We start from the raw sequence: 21,777 nt of genomic DNA on the forward strand, positions 1-21,777 counted from the left end.
TCGATGAAGTACACTGCTGAAGGGAACAGCGGGTGGGCCAGGAGAGGTCTGCCACGCCATGTGGTCACCTCCAGGGCAGGTGGGAATCGAACTCAAGCGGAAGTGGCTTTAGCTTCCCAGTGCTGTGCTTTAACTCACTGCACCACCAGGGAGGGCCCCAGTAGCTCTTTTTTATAGTATGTTGTCTTGGCTCAGAGTCAGAGTGACAACAATGAATGCCACTGTGGTGTGGAGAAGGCATGGCTTCATGGAGAAATGTATGGAGGGTGCCATATGACTTGATATCCAAACCAAGTCACTCTTGAGGATGAGGCACAACACTTCAGCAAGACAATAGTCAGGAAATGAAACTGCCCCATTGAAACGGGCATAACGGTCACCTCATTTATGTCCAGACTTTGACCCCATTACTTACTTATGAAGGAATCATCTTGCAAGTTAATTTCTTTGGACCACAGTTTACTCACTGGCAAATGGGTCACAATAATGCCAAGTTATTACGAGGATTAGAGAACAACCATTTCTGGTACACAGTAGGTGCTTTGCGATACTGCTTCACAGGCTTGTTTGGAGAAATGAAAGTCAAGGGCTTAGGGAGACAAGTGGCACACAGCAAGCCTTGAATCTGTTGGGCGACTGGGCTCTCATATCCCTTGCTGTTGAGGGAGTTGTGTGTACACCTAACTACTTCCTTCTGCACCTTCCTTTTGCTGTTTCTACTCTAGCAGGTGCTGGGAAGCGATTTAACCACGGGCTCAGGGAAGTTCAGTTCAGAGTAAGTGTACTTTTTTTTTTTTTTTCAATGCAAATTTTCACCTTAACTGCTTAAAGTATTCATTTGACTGTGGCTTTGACTTGAATAAGGAGCGATACTTAGTAATTGACCACTGTGTAAGTAACACTTTTTGATGATTCTGTTGGAATATTACTCCTTAATAGGTGGTTTTTATAGGTGTTAAGGGAGGTTAGTTCAATACTTCAATTGCTCACCGGCTAGCAAGGAGGGAAATGCCCTTTCTGAAGCAATTATTAAATTAGAAGTAAGATTAAAACTTTTAGCATTTGATAATTGGTGAGGTGCAACAGCTTCTAGAGTATGAAGGATTGATCAACCTAACTTCTTCCTTCCCTGGAAAACAAGATGCTTCTATCATAAAGAGGGAAGTTAACTTGGTTTCCTTATTACAATGAGACAAAGAATTAGGAGAATGTATAATTGCAATGTGAAAGGGACATGGAGGGTAAATTAAATGCTGTTGTAAATTTTAAAATCTAGCTATCCGTAACCTTTATTTTCTATCTTTCACCACTAAAATGGAAGCGTGACCACATCTGCCTTAGTCCTGTGCTCTCAGCACCCCACACAAGCTTTTGTATAGAGTGGATCCTTAATATATAATAATTTAAAAAATTAAATGAATGCATTCCGATGACACAAAATATCAAAAACTGCAAATTGGTCAATTAAGTGTCTGTTCTCAATGCTTGTGTGAGAATGCACAGAGGATTAAATTTTGCTTCTTTCTTTTTCAGACAAACAGTTGACCTATTTTTAGTAGAACTAGTCTTTTGGGGGGCACTAAAACATCACTTCAATATAAGTAGGTAAAGAGTAATAACATTTTTTCCACAGCAGGGAAAGATCTGCTCAAATAAGGCAATGTTCCTATCTGTTCTGACTTATTTTATGAATACTTCAGCTGTCACTTATGAAGTCTGCTACCTGCCAGACACTAAACTATGTACAAAGCACAGAAGGGGAAGGAGGGTAGATGAATAAGGTGCATTATAATTTCTCATGAACATGAAGATTTCTATTTCTTAAAGCGTTTTTTTCTTACAAAGCTACAATATGCTACATATATAAGCTCATACCATGTTTCATGTGTGTAGGTGAGAGACAAGATGATCACCATAATCTTGATGTCCATTTCTGATTAAATTTTTGGTTTTCTTGATTTTTACTTCAGGAAGTGAGTGTTTAGTGTCTTATCTCTGAAAAATTGTGTTTTCTGGACCACCATGTAAATGACTAAGAAATGCTGGGACACCCTCTTCATTTTTCCAGTGTTTGTTGTGTTTGGGTGGAAATGTTTGTAAATACACTGCTCTCAACTGTTCTCATTAATGGTGGTGAACAGAATGTGGACAGGCATACTCAGGAGCTGAACATCACACATTCAGGAGCTTTTTGGCTTTGAAATGTGGTCAGACACAGCAAGAGCCAAACTGCCTCTCCTCCCCCTCCTTCCCTTTCTTTCTCTGCCTTCTTCTCTGCTCCCTGACCACCTTCCTTTGTTCCTCACGCCTCTGAATTTTTCATGGTCCCTTTTGAGTCATTTGCTGAGCCCCAAATTGAATTAAAGTCCTCCCCTTCAGATCACTCAACTGACACTTATGATAAAAGTGTCACTAAAGGTGGCTTTTTAGCACTGTGGCCATGTTTCTGAGATTCTTCTGTGGAGGTGGCTGGGTCTAGGGAAGCCAGAAGTACTGGGGAGTTACATGTTTTGTTTCACTTCCTTGCTTTCAGCACAAGGGGTCACAGGTAATAGGAGACAGATTATTTTGTGTGTCAACGTGACTAGGTCACAGGATGCCCAGATACTCAGGTCAACATTGTTTCTGGGTGTGTTTGTGAAGGTGACTTCAGAGGACATCAACATTTCAGTAGGTGAACTGAGGAAGGGAGGTGGCCCGGCCCCCGAGTAGGCATCATCTGATTCATGCCCTTAGACTAGCACTTCTGCTGTTGTGCTCCTGGTCCTCAAATCTTTGAATCTGGATGGGAACTAAGGCCACTTACACTCTGCAGACTAAGGACTCCTCAACTTCCATACACACGTGAGCAGTTTCCCTACTTGCTATCACTTCCACCCATCCAGTTGTTTCTCTGGAGACCATTGGTTAATTTAGACTTAAAATTATTTGAACACTGATGAATGGTAAATTGATAAAATGAACTGAAGCAATTAGCATATCAAATGAATGGGCCTCGGGTTGGGTGTGGCCTGTGTCCTATGAGTTGACCATACAGTTGCTAGTTCTCTCTTTTCCTTGAATCTGAACCCTTTACAATGAAACTGATAATCAGTGAGGACTTATTGTAAGTCTGGTCCTGAATAAAATGTTGGCATTAATAATAAAGACCCCATTCCCAGCACCCAAGGTGTTTACAGTCTATTTGGAGAGAAAAAACGTCATAAGGAGCCAGGTAAGTTTTCTGGAAGAGGTAACGTTGGAACAGAGCCTCAGAGAAGGCAGGAAGGAAGAGAAATGGAATGGAGGGGAAAATTAATTTTGTTTGGGAAGGCATCAAAGATACCATCAATGATGAAGAACACAATGTGGGAAAAATCTTTTTTTTGACTCCCAATAAGCATCAAAACAGTTCTCAGCATGACCCCTCTTCCTCATTTTTTTACTGACCATAAAGTGAATCTATAGGAGTAATTTATTAATATAAAAAAATAAAACCTCACTGTCAATTAGAAAAATACAAAATGTAAACAATGAGTTTTTTTACCCATGAAATTGATAACAAATTTTAAATATCAACAAAATGTACTGCTTGGTGAAGATATAGAAAGTTTTGATGGGAAATTTTGTTTATTTTACTGGGAAGCTATTTGATAATAGATATCAAAAACTTAAACACATCTGTCAGGATAGCAAACCTCTTATAAGAAATGCATTTTTAGGGTCCTCTCTGGTAGTGCAAGGGGTTAAATCTTAGCACTGTGAAGCTTTTGGCAGCCACTGCAGTATGAGTTCGATGCCTGGCCAGGGAGTTGACTCACATGGCACAGCAGACCTCTCCTGTCGCACCTACTGCTCCCCTCAGTAGTGTATTTCAGTAGATCTGCCTATTGTGCTCCTCACTCCAGGGGAATGGTGAATCTCTGGTGAATCTTCTTACCACCCTCATCTCTGCCCTGCACCCCAGTTCTTGTATGCACAAATAAATAAAACCTTAAATGTTTTTATAAAGCCAAAAACAATATTCAAAGAAATTCTTTGCAATGTTAAAGTAAAATGAGAAAATTTAGAGAAAAAACCCTAATGTTAATAGTTAAATATGCTATCTACTTAAGATATTTTTGTTAAAAAAGATTTTTTGATAATAATGTAATAGTTACATATACTGGACATTTGCCACATCCCAGGCACCTTGCTAGGAAAAGCATTTCTCTGAATATACTTATTTGTAAATATTAATGCAATGGATTTGCCCATCAAGTTACATTTGTTACAGAAGAAATACTCAATTCTTCCTTGCTTATTTTTGGATCAGTAGTTATTTCATGGAATATAGAACTGTCCTATAAATAAGACTAGTACTTTACCTGATATTTTCCTTTTTACTTCTTATTGGAGTAACAATACTTTAAAACTCTCCATACGTTTCAAGTATATATTTTCTCACCTCTGTAGCTCTACACTTAAAGCTATAGAAAATCGAGAACCCAGATATCACCAGCCAATGAGCTCTCTCTACCTACTTTCCTCTCCAGTAACTGTCATTTTGTTTTCAGTGTAAATTTCATGACTTTTTTTCCCCTAAACATTCTACATATAAGTAAAACCATATATTATTTTTGTTCTTTTATTTTACTTAAACCATTCTGTGCAGGTATTTTTCTGTTCGCAGGTTCCACTTCCACAGATTGAACCAACTACACTGTCACTTGGTTGAATTTGAATGTGGAATCTGCTTTTACAAAGGGTCAAGTATATCATATACAGACTTTTGAGGGATTGCAGCTCCTTACCCCCAAGTTATTTAGGGTCTACTGGACTTTCCACTTTGCTGATGAAGAACTGGAGGCAATGCAAGGCCAATTGACCTCCCCTGTGAACAGGAACTAGGATTTGAATCCTGGTGCTTTTATTGAACCTCTTGTACTCTCTACCCAAGATGCAGCTCTTGAGCTGGGTCTTGTAGAGGAGAATCTCAGTGGGGGCATATAAAATAGCACCCAAGATTTAGTGTCTGGAGATGCTCAATTGACTGGAGGTGGGAAGTGGGGCTGATCTTCAGGTGGGGCTCAGTCTTCATGTCTAAGCCTCCACAGGCCACACCGAGGAGTAGTTCTCTTCTCAGTCAGGACACTGGAAGCTATAGAGGGCTTAAGCAGGGACAAAATATGACCAGGCCTTTTAGAATGATCACATTAATCAGTCAGTAAGGTGACTGAGATGGGTTTAGTTAGCTTTTGGACCCTTGACCCCATGGCCATGGCTGAGCCACGTTCTTCTTCCACTAAAAAGGAATTGCTCTCAAATGGAAACCATTGCTCATTGCCACAGGGGGTTAATAAAATCTCTTGAGGCCAAGAAGGCAAAATCACAATTTACAAACCTTCCTTCCCAGCTGCAGCCACTGTGAGTGACTTGTGAGTGTGGGCAGCTGGCAGCTTTGCCTTCATTGGCAGTATATTACTTTGCTCCCCCTCATAAACCTTTCTGTTTATTTTGTGGGAGGGTAAAGTGCCTGACAGACCTTATCCAGGAGGAAAATAAAGAAGCAGAAGGCCTTAAATCTTCATCAAGTTCCCAAAAATCTCTAAACCAGAGTAACCGCATAGATTTGAAGCTTGCATTGGGGGTCCTGCCTAGGCATTCTTTTGGCAACCTCACTTTCCTTCTGTTTCCCTGTACCCCTTGTTTCGTTCTTTCTCAGGTGTTATTTCTGAATCGTACTTCCCAGCGGATCAACGTTCTTGTATTGCCAAACCTCACAGTACATTTCCCTAGGGCAAGCCTGCCCTTTCCAGAACTTCCCACCTTTCAAAATTACTTCCCTACATTTCTAGTTACAGCTATTAAACTCCTCCTGAGGCTGAGCTCAAATATGTGTTAGGAGGACAGCAATTTAATGAAATTGCATCCCACTAAGGTATAAATAACTTTGAGCCTCCAGCCCCATCCCTCCAATCATCCCAAGTACGTTGGAGATGTAATGAAAGAAACGAATGTTATTGAATATAGTAATGAAGTAATCACAGTATCTTCAGAGGGAAGGTCATATTTTAGGATCTCTTAAGGCAGAAATTCTTACATTGTGATCTCTGCTCAACAGCTTTGGAAACATTCGGGCCCCTTTCCTACTCATCAGGAACAGCTTCTGTCCCTTTCCTCTTCTGACTTCCTGCACACCTGAGTGTTCTTGTTTTTTGCTCTGAGGAGCACATTCAGTCTTAAAAGCCAGAAAGCAGGAAGGGTGATTAAGAGAATGCATTATCTATATTCAAAAAGGAAGTGAGATGCAGTTTTAAACATATGGCAGCAGTAAGATTTGCAGCAACAAATTGTGCTACAAAATACTCAGCAATCTCATGTTGCATTGGGCAACACCACACTGATAAAAAGAGACAGGAGTTGTGGAGCAGGCTACATAATGCAGGATGCTCTGAAAAGCAAGATCCTGGCCTTTTTATACAGCATTAATCATGTGAGGAAGTAAAAAAAGAGGGAGAGTTAGAAGAAGCTGGGGGAAGGGTGGAACTATACTTCTCATCTGTTGATTGCTTGCTATGTAGATCAAGCCCTGACTCCCCAGTCAGGATTTCAGTCTTATCAATAAGGCAATCCACTGATCAACTTCTGGGGTCCTCCGTTATACGTTAATCAAAAGTCCCCTGGGCGTTTCTGGTCATAACTCATGATGTATAAGTTAGGAGCAAGTTTATGCATCGGCCTCAGCTCCCCACCACCTCACCCCCCGTGTTCCTGGTCATACCTCATAATGCATACCATTCCCGGAGGGGATCTAGCTGTATGCTCTTAATTGATGTGAAAGGTACCTTGTAGAGTTGGGCTCCTATGACCAGGCAGTTCTGGTCTTGCTTTAGGAATACAGGACTGTAGGTAATAAAATGGAGGCTGGATAAGACACCAAGCATTAGCAGACCCACAATCTCATGGTTTGATAAGAAAGCCTGGGCAAGGTGATTGGGATGCTTTTAAATTCAGGTGTGTGAATTGCTTACCATCCTTGAGTCCTCATGTGTCATCTGTAAATTGAGAGGGTCAGATCATATGACTTGACTGCCTTTTAGATCTAGGCAGCACTTACACGGGAGCTGGTGTGGAGACTTCAGAACTGTGACGTGTAACACTGAACTGTTTTATCAATCCACACTAATCTGTTGGCCAGTCTGTCGGTCGTCGGTAGAAGTAAGGCCACTAGTTGAAAAGATACTGAACTTGAATTCAAAAGCCTTGGATTCTAGTCTTGACTTTTTTACTTATGTTATCTAAACATTGACTCAGTTTCTTTGTTTATAAATTAGAGCTAGTAATTCCTGTCTTGGCTTCCTTACAATACTGGAACTCACAATTAAATAACTGCCAACCATATTTTCAATAGTTCTATTTCTGAAAGTCTTGCATTATGCAAACCTGTGGATGGTTATTGAAGGAGAGCAGAGAGAGGGGGCAGAGAGAGGGGGCAGAGAGAGGGGGTTGAGGGTAGTTTCCTAGGTTGGGTTTAAGGATTCAGAATTCCGGTTTATGTAGCTGCCTTTCATTTTTGTAAGTCACACAGTGGAAAATTGTTATATTCCTCAAAACAGGGACACTAATTAATAATGGAATAAGTATCTGAGAGCATTTAGATGACATTTGAATATTATGTGATACATAATTTAAATATTTTTTTCCCTTAAGCCTCTAAGGGAAGTAGTGAGGGGGAAACAAAAAAAAAAAAATTTTTTTTTTTTTCCAAGACAAAGGAGAGAATGCTATCAAAAGCAAGCTCATGCCTGGATTTCAACTGTGTCAACAGAAGTAGGATAGAAATGAAGCTAATGGCATTTTTTTAATTACATTTTTCTAGGCATAGATGATCTTTGATCTTTTTGAGTTTTGGTCACCATTGAGCACATCTCGGACCACACAGATTCCAGCTTCTCCCCTCACAGGAACACATGATTGAGGAGCGTATGTTTCTCATCATAGCAGGAAGGAGACTTCAGTCCCCTTAGAGAGCAGAGCCCCAAGAGAGGCCAAGTTTGCTTTTCATGGCTAGGAATTGCTTATGGGGACTTCTTTTTCCTTCATGCTTCACATTACAAAGAGTTTGGATGTTAAAAAAGCCACTCGGGTCAGAGTTCTCACTGACCTCATTTACACTGTTTGCTCTCCCTGTTTACTCATCTTGGCAGAAAATCATTTGTGATTCTATACTGTTATCTTTTTATGTGGATGTGTCTAATATACTAAAATATATTACATGCTTTTGGATTAGGAGCTGTTTTTGTGTCTTTTTTAAATAATAGTTTATTTTTGCATATTTTTGAGCATTTTTTCATCTCAATCCCCTTGGGTTTCCCATCACCAAATCACCCATGTGCCATCACCATAGTTCAGTGCATTTCCCTCATCTTTATTTTTTTTAATGTTGAATTCTTGAATCGTAAGATTGACTTCCTGCTTTAAATTTGTCTTTTATCTTTTATAAAAGTTCAGTTCTTAATTGGACATAGAGTAGGCACTTTATGAACTCTTGTTATAGGATGTATTTCTTTGATTTAACGGAAGTCTTTTGTAAGCAGCAAATTGACCACTTGTTTGATTTGAGAAGTATAAAGGATTAGAAACATACTAGTCTTTTCCTTCCTAACATCAGTCTCCTCATAAAATGAAGTTATATTCCTTAGGAGAACCCAGGAAGATAGAAGGGAGTAATGGAAAAAAGTTTGGTTGTGGAGGTAATTAGCTTGGAAGAGCTTGGAAGAAACAATGTAGTTCAGTTTGTTTCATAGATGTGAACATGGAGAGCAAGGAACTTAAAAGATGACAAGTTTGAAGAAATTACTGGGAAGTATTTGTATTTTTAAAAATACTGGTTTGATGGTGAGGCAGGCTCAGTGCTTTGGGTGAAACTTGACCGGAAGTCAAGTCCTGGTAGCACAAGCACAGCAGTGTCTCTAGTAGAGATGGTCAGCTGTCTTTGAAAGATTCCTTCTTTCCTTCTACAATAGCTGTTTCTGTGAAGAGGATGCTACACTGGGGTAACATTTTCTAGCTCTATTCAGATTTCCATGGAACCTGTTACTGAATCTGACCCATGGAACGTGAATAAAATTGATGTCTACTCTTTCCAGAACTGGATCTGTGGAGGCCCAAACATTTTCCAGACTTGTTCCTCCGGGCTTCCTTCTCCATAGTCTCATTTTATCAACAGTTGCAATCACTAATAAACTGAAAATCAAGACAATTAAAAAACAAAAAGCTAACCTCATGAGATTTATTTCAAGTAAATCTCAACGTTGATTATATTGATCAAGTAAATCAACATTATCTTGACTATATCTGCATATCACTGAGAAGTATTTTTCTTCATCTGTCAGACTGGCAAAAACTCAAGTTTAATATTTTTGTTGGTAAAACTCATACACAATGTTTCTGTTGCTTATAGGGAGCAGGTAATATTTATCAAAATTTTTCATATTTGATTTAACAAACAAATCTGGAATTTACTCTAGTTACAGCTGCATGTTTGAAATGACACATGGCAAAGTATCCTACCTCAGTGTTCTCTGTAATATTAACAATATTTGTCCATCACAGAGGGATGGTGAAGTGAAACATCCATATAATATAATAACTTCTTAAAAAAAGAAATGAAAAAAGAGTTCTCTTTATTGATATGGAAAGATCACCAGGGGATATTGTAAAACATACAATTCAGAAGAGTATATACAGTATACTACCATTTGCTTTTTTTAAAAGGAGGGATAAACTGTATTTTCATGTTCTCACATTTGCATAAAGAGATCCTATATTTGAGAGGGGTTGAGAAAGGGTAGACCAGAACAAGAATGAGAGGTAGATTTTTTAATCTCCAACTTATTTCTCTCTATATATTATTGAAATGAAATTGCCTGGTAATGCAATTAAATTAAAAATGAAGAGGGAGAAATTATGAAGGTCATATCCATTGACTTCTACTTGAAAAGTCACATAAGTAGGAGTTGCTCAGTAATTAATACTAAAGAACTGTTATTAAAGGGAAGTGAAGCTTCACTATGGAGTGATTGATCTAGAATTACAGCTGTATCTCTTTCAGCCCCATCTGGGTCAGTATATTGCATTCATTGATTTTTGTTTTCAACTCTAATCATTTACTTGACTGAATGAAACTCTTTCGCTTTCTCCAGATCATCTTTGCCTTTCAAGAAATGAGTTTTGCTCCCATGAGCTTGTTTGTGTGAACTTTCTTCCCTCTGTAGATCCTACTTATTAAGAGCTTATGTGTCAGATGCTGTGATAGAAGCTGGAGATGCAGACAACAAGGCAAGTAGAAGATCATGGTTGGCAGGCAGAGGGATGAATAAATATCTCAGCTTTAGCTGAGTCCTATCCTTTCCCAAATTCATAACTTGAAGTTCGAACCCATAGTATTTAGAATGTGACTGTATTTGATGAAAGGGTAAAGAGGTAATTTTAAAGTAAGATCATTTGGTTGGAGCTGTAGTCCAATATGGTTGGTTTCCTTATCAGAAGAGATTAGGATACAGAAATGGAGGGCAGAAAGACTACGTGAAGACATCTAAAATTCAAGGTGAATGAAATCAACCCTGCTGAAACCTTAACCTTGAAGTTCTTGCTTCCAGAATGAGGAGATAAACTTGTATTATTGAATTGTCCCAATATGCACTTTGATGTGACAGCTGGAGCCATCTTGATGGTTTTTCAGTTAAATCTGTGATAGGAAAGTCACCTTGGATGATCCAGAAGCATATAGTAGGTCCCTAAACAAGGCAGAGAGGGGATATCTGAGTAGAATGTATGAGGCAACTCCATTTAATCTCTATTTTTTTTAGGTGGGAAAGCTGAGGCACACAACAGTTAGGAAAATTGCTGAAGATTACAGACATAAAAAGCCTACATAACTTGCATTCAAACTCAGGTAAATTTGTCCCCCAGTGAGGCTTGCATAATACAATGCTGACTCAAAGGACTTATGAAGGAGAAAAAAGGGAGCAAAGAACATCAAGTGTTCAGGGGGTGATGTATATGTGACTTGAACATAAAGCACTCTTGGGTGGCAACCAGTGGTGGTAATGTGTTCTGTGGGCCTCATACACTGCTGAGCATGCATTTTGTTTGAAAATCACTAAAGCTACACTTTATCATTCTAAAGGAGGAATTTACATCTAAAACAATGTTAAGTCACATGATTTTTAAAAAAGATTTGTTTATGTATATAAGAACTGGGGTATAGGCCTGAGGTGTGGGGGGTGAGAGGATTCACCAGAGACAGTAGGGAACAGAACAGGCAGTTCTACTGACTGAAACACACTGCTGCAGGGAGCAGTAGCTGAGACAGGAGAGGTCTGCTGTGCCAAGTGGGTCAGGTTCTTGGTGGGGGCGGGGTCAAACTCATATTGCAGTGGCTGCTGATAGTGCTGAGACTTTAATACATGTACACAAGGGAGGCCCTAAGTGATATTTTAAATCAACACTCAGATCAAGAATCAAACAGTTACCCGTTCCCAGAAGACTGCTCCTTTCTTCCTATTCACTATCTATTCATTAACTTCTATATTGCCCTCTGAGAGCATAGAGTAGTCCTACCTACATTTATATAAATGGAGTCATGCTGAGCATACTCTTTTTATATCTTTTTTTTTTCTCTTACAAGATTGATCTAGCACGGAGTTGTAATGTGTTCATTCTCTTTGTTACATATTATTTTAAGGTATACCTGTCTCTTTAATTTTTTATGCATCCTTTTCTTGGTTGGCATATGAATGGTTTGTAATTAAAGGCTAATATAAAAAATGTTATGATATTTTACAAATATTTTTATAATGTGCCTTATGTTCCTATGAGTGGAATTGCTATATTATGGAGAGTGTTCATCTCTAAGAGATACTGTCAAACAAAACATACTCTTAGAGGTAAAATACTGAAAGCTCTTTCCTGACATTAGGAATTGAATTGTTTTTATTTAACATTTTACTGTAGGTTTCTGGAATTTTAAAAGGCAATGTGTGTGTGTGTGTGTGTGTGTGTGTGTATATATATATATATATACACACACACACACACATGCATATATATACATGCATATACATATATACATACATACTATATATACATATATACATATACACACACACATATATATACACACATATTGATATACGCATACACATAAAAAGCAAGAGGCTTGGAAATAAATATTTGCAACAGAATACACTCAACAAGAGGCTAATAACCAACATACTCAAAGGACTCATACAATTAAAAATAAAAAGAAAACAACCCAATCCAAAAGTGGGTATAAGAGCTAAATCAACACTTCTTCAAGAAATGCAGACAGCCAACAGGCACATGAAAATAATGCTCATCATCACTGTGGTCAGGGGAATGGAATTAAAACCTCAGTGAGATGCCAACATAGATCTGTGAGAAAGATGTATTTCAAGAAGTCAAGAAACAACAAGTGTTGTTCACAAAGATGTGAAGAAAAGGGAACCCTTTATACTCTTGGTGGTAATTTACACAGTTGCAGTCTCTATGGAAAACAATGTGGAAGTTTCTCAAAATGGAAGAAATAGATCTGCCATATAATCCAGCTACTCCACACCTACACACACACACAAAACTTCATCAAGTGATGGATGCAGTAAGTGGATTAATATGTGTTATGTATGCACATTGGAATACTACATGGCTTAAAAAAAGGAAATCTTGCCATTTTTAATGACATGAACGGAACTAGAGGGAATTATGCTAAGTGAAGTAAGTCAGAAGAAGAAAGACAGACAATAATTTCACTGATTTATGGAGCTCAGGAGAAACAAAACAAAGGAACGGCTAAAGCCACACCAAAACAAACCCTAGAAATCGCACCACAGAATTAATATTACCAGAGGGGGAGAATCAGAAGGTAATGTTGGGGGGTAGGAAGCAAAGTGTCCTCCCGTCCCCCGCCCCCTGCAAAGGAGGACTCAGTGGACTATGGACTGAGATTATGGGTGCTTTGGTTTTGGGTGCAGTGTGGTGACATACAGTAAAGAAAAAAATTTACATTTGTCACCAAAGAGAAAATTATGCATGTATAGAAAGCCAAATACATCTTCAAACTCTTAAACTTAATAAGTGAGCTTAGCAAGTTCTCTTTGCACATATCGATAAAAAGTTAATAAATACAACAAAATTTTTGGATATAAAGGCAAACATGAAGATGAAATTATATAAGTGATCCTGTTTCATAAAACACTAGTTAGCATACATCTGCCATTCCATGAACTCCTACCTCCATATTGAAGATTAGAAAACATCAAGAGGCATTATTAGAAAATAGGCCATATTATTATTGCTCACTAATAATGAGTTGAGTGTTGGAACACTCAACACTGCAGAGAGAACAGTTCTCAGACTCATTCAGGGATTCAGTGTAACCCTAAAATAATCTTGGCAGGATTTTTAGGGTAGAATTTCACAGTCTAAAAGCTTAAGTACAGACCCAAGAGTAAAAATAGTTTGGTTATTATTGGGGCTATCACCTGATGGTGCTGGTTAAAATCTCAGCACTATCAAGCTGTCCCCAGACACTGCAATAAGTTTGATCCCTGGCCAGGGAGGTGACCCACATGGCACTGCAGACCTGTCTTGCCTGCTGTTCCCTTTAGCAGTGTAAATCCAACATTTCTACTCCCCACTCTGTCTCTGGTGAATCCTTTCACCCTTCACCCTGACATCCCTAAGGCCCACACTGCTGGTTATATCCTAGCTTAGCTACATAAATTAAAATACAAAATCTAAAAAAAAAAAAAAAAATTGCTCATTTTTTTTTAAAGATTTATTTATTTATTCATACAGAACTGGGGTACAGGCCAGAGATGCGGAGGGTGAGAGGATTCACCAGAGACAGAATGGGGGAGCAGAACAGGCAGATAGATGAAGCACACTGCTGAGGGGAGTGGCGGGCGAGTCAGGAGAGGTCTGCCACGCCACGTGGGCGCCCCCGGGGCCGGGGGGGGGGGGGGGGGGGGGGGGGGGGGGGGGGGGGGAGGAGGGCATACTCTTTTTCTAGAATTGGTGCACTTACTCAGATGAGTATAATGTGCATACTCTTACACTCTGATCTGTATTATCTTGGTTGTATCACACAATATCTATGAGAGACAGAAGTTTATACTAAAATAAAAACATTTAACCTTCTTCAAGGTATAAGTCCAAGACAAAGTTATGATAAAAACTCTGATTTTTTTACATCGATCCTAATTAAGATTTATCTCTTAATCTCACACCATACAGACCCCAGATGAACAACTGAAGCTTTTTTTGTGGGAAGTTCATGGTGACAGCAACGTAACAAATAAGTTGTTAGGGTAGAAAACTTCACAATAATAAACCCAGGCCATGTGAGCTGTACCTGTCTTCAGAAGGGTGATAGGGAAGAGCTGTCATGGAGGCACAGCCTTTCTTGGTAAATAGAGCTCTGCCGCTGTTTTCCTCCAGCACAGAGGCATGTTGGCTGTCAGAGGATGTGGCCCCTTACATTCAGGGATATGCTATAAAAGGCATCTCTTTTCTTGGTGGATTTTCACCACGTTGGTGAGAAGTTCATAATAAACCTTGCAATCCCAAGGGAACTAAGAATCAGATTAGGGAACAGCAGACCCCTGACTCTCACCTCAGGCCACTCTGAGGCACATGTGCATAGGGGAACAGCTGGTTGGATCACTTAAACTGTTCCCGTGTTTATTTTCTCACTATTTTTTTATTTGTCAGATAGGTGTGATTAAACTGCCAAGCGGAAATGCCTGTCTGCTGATTTCAGTGTATCTGATTACATAGTTTCACTTTAACCCTTTCTATTTAACTGTGATTGTCTGCCTCTCAGCCTTTGCTAAATACGGTGGATTAGGGTTCCTTTTGATTCACTATTTATGTGGGCAGGGTCCTATGTTTAGATCACAATGTAGCTATTTTCTCCTAATTGAAGAAAACAAGAAGTTAGTAAAAAAAAGGAAATAGCTAATTACTTTCATGAAAATAACAGGTTGCTTCCTTTTTAGTTAAGTACTTTCAGTAAATTGTCAACAGAATTATAGTACTTGCTCCTCATCCAACACATTTTTACAGACAACAGTTTCAAAGGTTCAGTTTCACCAACAGATGCTCATGCATTTGTTGATATATCCTTAAGTGCTGCTTAGATATTTGAGAAGCTATCTATTCCATCTTTTATAAATCTCATCTTTTCTAATTCTACTCTAATTTCACCTAAAACTATGAGGTTTCTAGACTTGTTATCTTGATTGCCTGGCATGTCTAAACTAGAAAAGGGAATTGAGGAAAGACATTAATGGGACTGAAAAACAGGAGATAAAGGAGAGATTCTATGTGGAAAGAAGAGAGTGAGGAGAAAGAGTTTGTGTATAGCTGCTCCTCTTAGTTTGAGGAACAGGGGGAAATATTGTATGAGAACTGAGATTTAAGATGATAATTAATGCATTACCAAACGTTTCTAGAATGTATAAGGGTTCTGGACTCTTCACAGGGCAGGGGAGTGTATCACCATTTCTTTCATGACTTTTCGCACTGTGTGAATGTTGTATATCAACAAAGGCACGTGTTTGGAGGACCAGGATGGAATAACCTCTCATTTGTTGCCCAAATTAGGGATCATCTACTTACTTTGGAGGAATATCTTTGTGATCTTTTCCTACATCATGATGACCATTATTTGAATAATTGAGAAGGACATGAGTCACAGATTGGTTACTCGTATGCTTTATAGAATGAACGTTTCTATTAAGAGCTACTTTGGCAATTAATGAATATAAATACTTGTTTAAATTCATCCGTGTTATAATCATTTAAAGAAAAGAAGGTAGTAAAACCATCCTTCAAAGTGCTTTCAAGTTAGGCAATGAGTTTTATACCATACTAATTGGTGCAAAGCGTTGCCTGAATACGTAGTCATACCAAATAAAGTGTGTGTGTAAAACAAAACAAATTCAGGTTTCCAAAGGAATATTTACTCAAATATTTGTAATGTATAAAAGAATGTAATACATTGTAATTATTAAGTCTGCCATTTTAAACACAAAGCTCATATATAATTATTCATCTATTAAATTATTTGTAAAACAAATATTTAAGAAATTCTAACTAGACATCAGATATCTTATTAGATTTTAGTGAGTAAAAATGCTGTCATAAGGCTGATAGGAAAGACACACACATTAACCACTCAATTCAAGAGGTTGTAAAATTTGGGCTACAACTCTCTCTGGATAAGAACAAAAGCCTTTTGACCTCCTGAGGCTGATAAGTGGGAGAAATTTGTAAGAGGTGTCTGGAAAAATCAAACTGGGCCAGAAAATTGCAAAAACTTGCAAGTTGTATTAAATATTGCGTATTTGTATAAAGGTGTTGGAAAAGTCAAAAGGATTTTATATAGGTGGTCACATAATTTTGTTTATTTAGAAGAACAGGTAGGAGAGGCATAAGTAGTTTTCCTTGGAATTAGTTGGCATTTCATTTTAGTTGTGTTGTTATGAGATGAGAGGGGAGGGTGTCTTAGATTAGAATGGTAGCCTGGGAGATGGAGCAAAAAAACTATTGAGGAGGAAAACCAAGAAGGTCTGATCACAAGGAAGGCTTGTGGATTCTGCTTCAATACTTCTAGATTGGACTCCTGAGAAGTCATGTGTTCATATAGGAAATACTCACTCGACTTCACTTTATCCATGGGTAAGATTTGGAACTCTCTGAATCACTAGTATAAACTCAGAGTGCACACTATTAGCAACACCTGAATCATGAGTTTTACTTTACCCCAAGTGAACTTAGTCTCTTAATGGACTACAAATTATGTTCCTCATACCTGCTTTCTCAAAAAATATTTGATTCCAGACAACTCTGGAGGAATAATGGAGCCTTTACATAACATGTCTACGTCTTAAAGGACTTAGTCTTTGTCTACCAACAAACACAATGAACTCTGATAGACTCATAAGCTCAGTAGCTTGCATACTATGGATGGTATTTATGGGATGGATACTGGGATCATTGACTTCACTTTCACATATATAAGGAATTCATAGGGAACTACATGGGTAATGAATATGTCCTGAATATCTTAAAGGGAGGAGGTGTGATGTGAATGTACAATGGAAGTTTGATAAACTCTAGGTAATAAAGTAACCCAGTAACACAGGAAGAGGAGAGGAAGAAACCTGATGTCATGAGATGCTCCTAGAGGTTGGGAAAGGGCTGGATTGTATTTACATGATGGACAAGGCCTACCAGAACAAAAAAGTCTGTTCTATGTTCTTATGGTGAACATGTAATTACTGAGGAAGCCATCATCTCCTCACTGGACTTTTAGGTCAATAATAGAATAAACTACATCTTGTTCATACTCAAATCTCCAGAGCGAAGTCAAGTGCCTGGGTTATGATTGATGTTTTAAAAACATTTTGAGCGAATGATTAACAGTGGTTCCAACCACAGTACTCAAGATGAGGGGGGAGTTGCGCCGCTGATCAGTACTTGGGGTCTGACCAGAGCAAAGAGAGCAGCCACAAATTCAGTTAGTGAACCACAGTGAAGTGGGTGGGGTTGGTTTGGGAAACCTTGTGCTTAGTTTGGGACCTTGCCAACACTGAAATGAAGATGAAGCTGTGGGCATGAAGGTGAAGGGCGAGAGGAACTTAGTTCAGCCACCACGTTCTAGTCACTGCATGGGTTTTGGAGTAAATGCCCACATTTTAGATAGAGATTGTGATTATAGCATGTGAAATAAAACCATTTGTAATATCAGTAAAGGACCAAGCTGCAGATATCTGTGACTTGGATCTCAAATACAAAGACATCTCTATTAGGATACTGTGGGGGCACAAGAATCTGGTTGCTTGTGACTCTTGACATGCTCACAATCTATATAACAGAGGGAACTGTTAGAACACAGACATTTTAAGGAGCTCTCTCAGAAATACACACAGTGCTCTTTGGTCCACAAAAGTGAAGGGTTCTTTCTATGTAGGGTTCTTTCTATTCAGGTGGTCAGTAGAGGCCTTTCCTTACTTATGAGATGATTATTAGTTCAACTGTTTAACTGTAGAAAAAAATGTACAAAGAAGACATATGAACAAGTTTATAAGTATTATGTGAGATTTCTTTGTTATTGACTGTCATTATGAATATCTTGGTGTAGCCTTTCAGACATCTATCAATGCATGTATTTATATATACATTTACATATATGAAGAGACACCTGTACATATTTCTAAATCTGTATAGAGATATATTAATATAATTCTATTGAAAATGAATATTCTATGTAAGCTGTTTCTTGTAAATGCTACTTTTTTCAAGTTCTCAAATCATTTTAGTGTTAATAACTTCTGATAAATATTCACTTAAATGACTATATAATGACCTATTTCATGTGTATAGCATTATTCTATATTCTCAACTGATATTTCTATGTCAGTTTATAAACAATACAGCAATAAACATACCAACATCCACCATTTTATATTTACAAAAAGTTGAACACATGACTGAAACATTTGTGAATCACTTGTGACTCTTGACATGCTCACAGTCTATGTAACAGAAAAAGTGTCAAATATTTATACCCAATTGTGATGAAATCCTCGGGATAGTAAAGTTAAATCCATGGGCACTGCAGGAACACATATTTATGTGCATGAAAGAGAAAGGCATCAAATTGGGCTTTTCTAATCAACCAGACACATCATGAAAACTGCTGTTAGACAGACGTATACAAGTTAACAATGACTGGAATGTGGCAAACATTAAATTCTGTATCAAAACAGGTACATCATCTCAGAGGATGAAATTATCTCTTAAAAGACCTATTAGATAGTGCTTTGGTATGATTTTTTTTTAAGAATTTGCATGCCTTCTGTTTCCTAATTTCCAGTGTCAAAAAAAATTTTTTTTGAGACTTAATGTTGCCAAACTTGGCTTCATTTGGAAAGATGAGAAAAATGTGGCTAGGTGGAGAGGGATGAGAAGGCTGAATGCGGCTAGGTGGAGAGGGATGAGAAGGCTGAGATCAAGGAAGAATGACCGAAATTTCCTCAGGTTGGGACCTATGGAAGGCAGCATCATTAATTTGAAGAATGTGCTGTAATTTATGTCCGACTAAGTGTTCAGTTTTGAAAAGATGAAGATGGTGTCTTACATTGCTCCTGTACTCTCCAGAGTACTTAGATGGGTCCATCACAATTATCTAGTTGGATTAAGTGAAGAGAATTGCAATCACAGAGTGTACTGCTTAATGGAGAAGAGTGTGGAGTTTTCTCTTCAAACCTGTATGAAACCTTTTAAAGGTCATTGTACATTGCAGGAATCATAGCCCAGGAAAAATCATCTTTTGAGGATATTGTAGTTTCAAAAAAATGATGGTTTGGCAAGCAAGGGGTTAAATGCTAAACTGTGACATCTCAAGGAGTAATTGTCACTTGGCTTCTGACTTCACAGTCAGTACTTAACTTTCACTTCTCCTAGCCTGGAAATCTGAGGTCCCTTGTCAGTTTTCTGACCTTTGTTTTCCATTCCCAGGTTTCCCTAAACTCGCTTTCAAAAGGAACCTCTACTTGGTGTGCCAGAGGGAACTGACATTGCTTTTTTGAGTTACCAGATGCTCTTGGCTGGAGCAAAAATGTTTTCTGTCTGACTGCTGCTTCTCACATTGATTTAATTAACTGTTCACTGGTGATGACCAGGATCTCATCACACCTTCAACAACTGCATCACCTCTACTGTGTTAAACAGGATATGTATTTTCCTTGGTGCTTATACTTTTTACTTTTTCCACTTGATGACTTCAACAGGGTTTTTTTTTTTTTTTTCTTAGAAACAATAAAGTGTTTTTCCTTTTAAGTCTTTTAGGAAATGATTCACTGAGTATAATAGAGGACTTTGGGAGAAAGTCCCATGTTAGTTACTTATCTCTGTCTCTTGCTAAGGGTATAGTAGAAGGTGTTTGGGAGTTTTCAATAGAGTAGAATCTTGCTTTGAAGTCAGTAATAGCATAATTGCATTTCTTTTCTTTTTTTTTCTTTTCCTTTTTTAAGATTTATTTTTATTTATGCTGATAAGAACTGTGGTGTAGACCAGAGATGCTACAGATGAGAGGATTCACCAGAGACAGAGAGGGGAGCAGAACAGACAGACTGACTGAAATACACTGTTGAGGGGAGCACTGGGTGGGACAGGAGAGGTCTGCTGTGCTGTGGGTTAGCTCCCTGGTCAGGGATCGAGTTCAGGCCACAGTTACTGGCTACAGCTCAATAGCACCTAGACTTTAACCCCTGTGCCATCAGGGAGGCCCCTGCTTTTCTTTGAGCAAAGTTTTTTGGATAATTTCTCATACACCTAAGGGAGAATGCATGACTCCTTTTAAATTAAAGTCACATGATGAAATTGATTTGCCTTATAGAATCCTTCTGCCTGAAATCACCTTGATGCAGAAGGAGGAGAAAATATTTTAAAGCTTATTTTAGGAACTTATTAAAAAGGAAAACATGTTTTATGGACACATCTTAGAGATCAATATTGATTCTGGTTTCCCTGCTCTCCTGTCCTATCTCCAGTCACATTAGAGAAGCCAATTCAGGGACTATTCTTAGTAAGACTTCCATGAGCAAGAAAAGAACAGGAGACATACAGATATTTTACAACTACAAATATCAGGGATTTAGTCATTTGGAAGATATATTTGAAATTATAGGACTTTGAAAAGTAAACTCTAAGAACTCCTGTGTCCTACTGTGAAAAAGTAGAGCTGATGATTGTATGATTTCAGGAAAGTTGAAGTTGCCTCTTCAATGTTATTTGAGAGTCCTGGAAATCTTCCTGGGTCAGGCTCACTCTCAAAGCTACAATCTGGATCTCTTGCATTAATGATTCTTTTCCTGGCATCAATCAACTGCCCTCTCCTAGCTCTTGTGTGCCACTTGCCATCTTGTGAAGGGTGTGGTAGAAAGTTGCTAGACTTCAGTTGGATTAGGATTATCAATTCATTTATACCAAAAAAGGGGTGTTTTCAACAACAGAGTTAGATGTTCTGAGATTAGGGGGCATGGGGCCATGTGGTGATGGAAAAGTAATGAAAGAAGTATAGAAAAAACTCAGCCTTTCCCCTCTTCACAATCTGCATGAGTGTGAGAAGGCATTCCCTGTCTCCAAGTATATGTGCCTTTGAAAATGTGTTCTAGCATGATTTCATTTTCCTGTGCTTTTAGGTTTTAGATTTTCTCTCCCATTGCTTCTGTTTAGTTTTCCAACAGCACTGCTTAACTTGGGAAAGCACTTACAATGTTGAATTTTGCTCTGCAAGACACATTACAAAATAAAGCCACAGGATATTGCATTATAAGTGAAAGTGATGGGGAACAGCTCAGATCAAATCTGTAATATGCTCAAGTTAGAGTTGCAGGAGCCTCCTGTTGCATTGCGCAAAGTGCAAGATGTGCTGTGAAAACAGTCTCTGTAAGGTCATATTGCCAGGTAACTTGTAATAAGAGTCTCTGCTCCTGCTATCAGATCACACGGCAGAGCCAGGACCAGCTGGAAAATATGTCGCATTCTGGGTGCTATTATATCAGACTTCAGTGCCTCAGGCACTTGAGGAGAGAAAGAGATTTCCTGAGAAATTTTTATTAAGAATAAACTCAGGATGATGATAACAATGGAAATAGAAGTTTTTTTTTTCCTGGCAAGTACTTTATTAATGTTTAATATTTTCAGTATTAACGTAACAGC

This window comes from Condylura cristata, unplaced genomic scaffold (assembly GCF_000260355.1).
Source record: "Condylura cristata isolate star-nosed mole 26May11 unplaced genomic scaffold, ConCri1.0 scaffold00016, whole genome shotgun sequence".
NCBI classification, from domain to species: domain Eukaryota; kingdom Metazoa; phylum Chordata; class Mammalia; order Eulipotyphla; family Talpidae; genus Condylura; species Condylura cristata.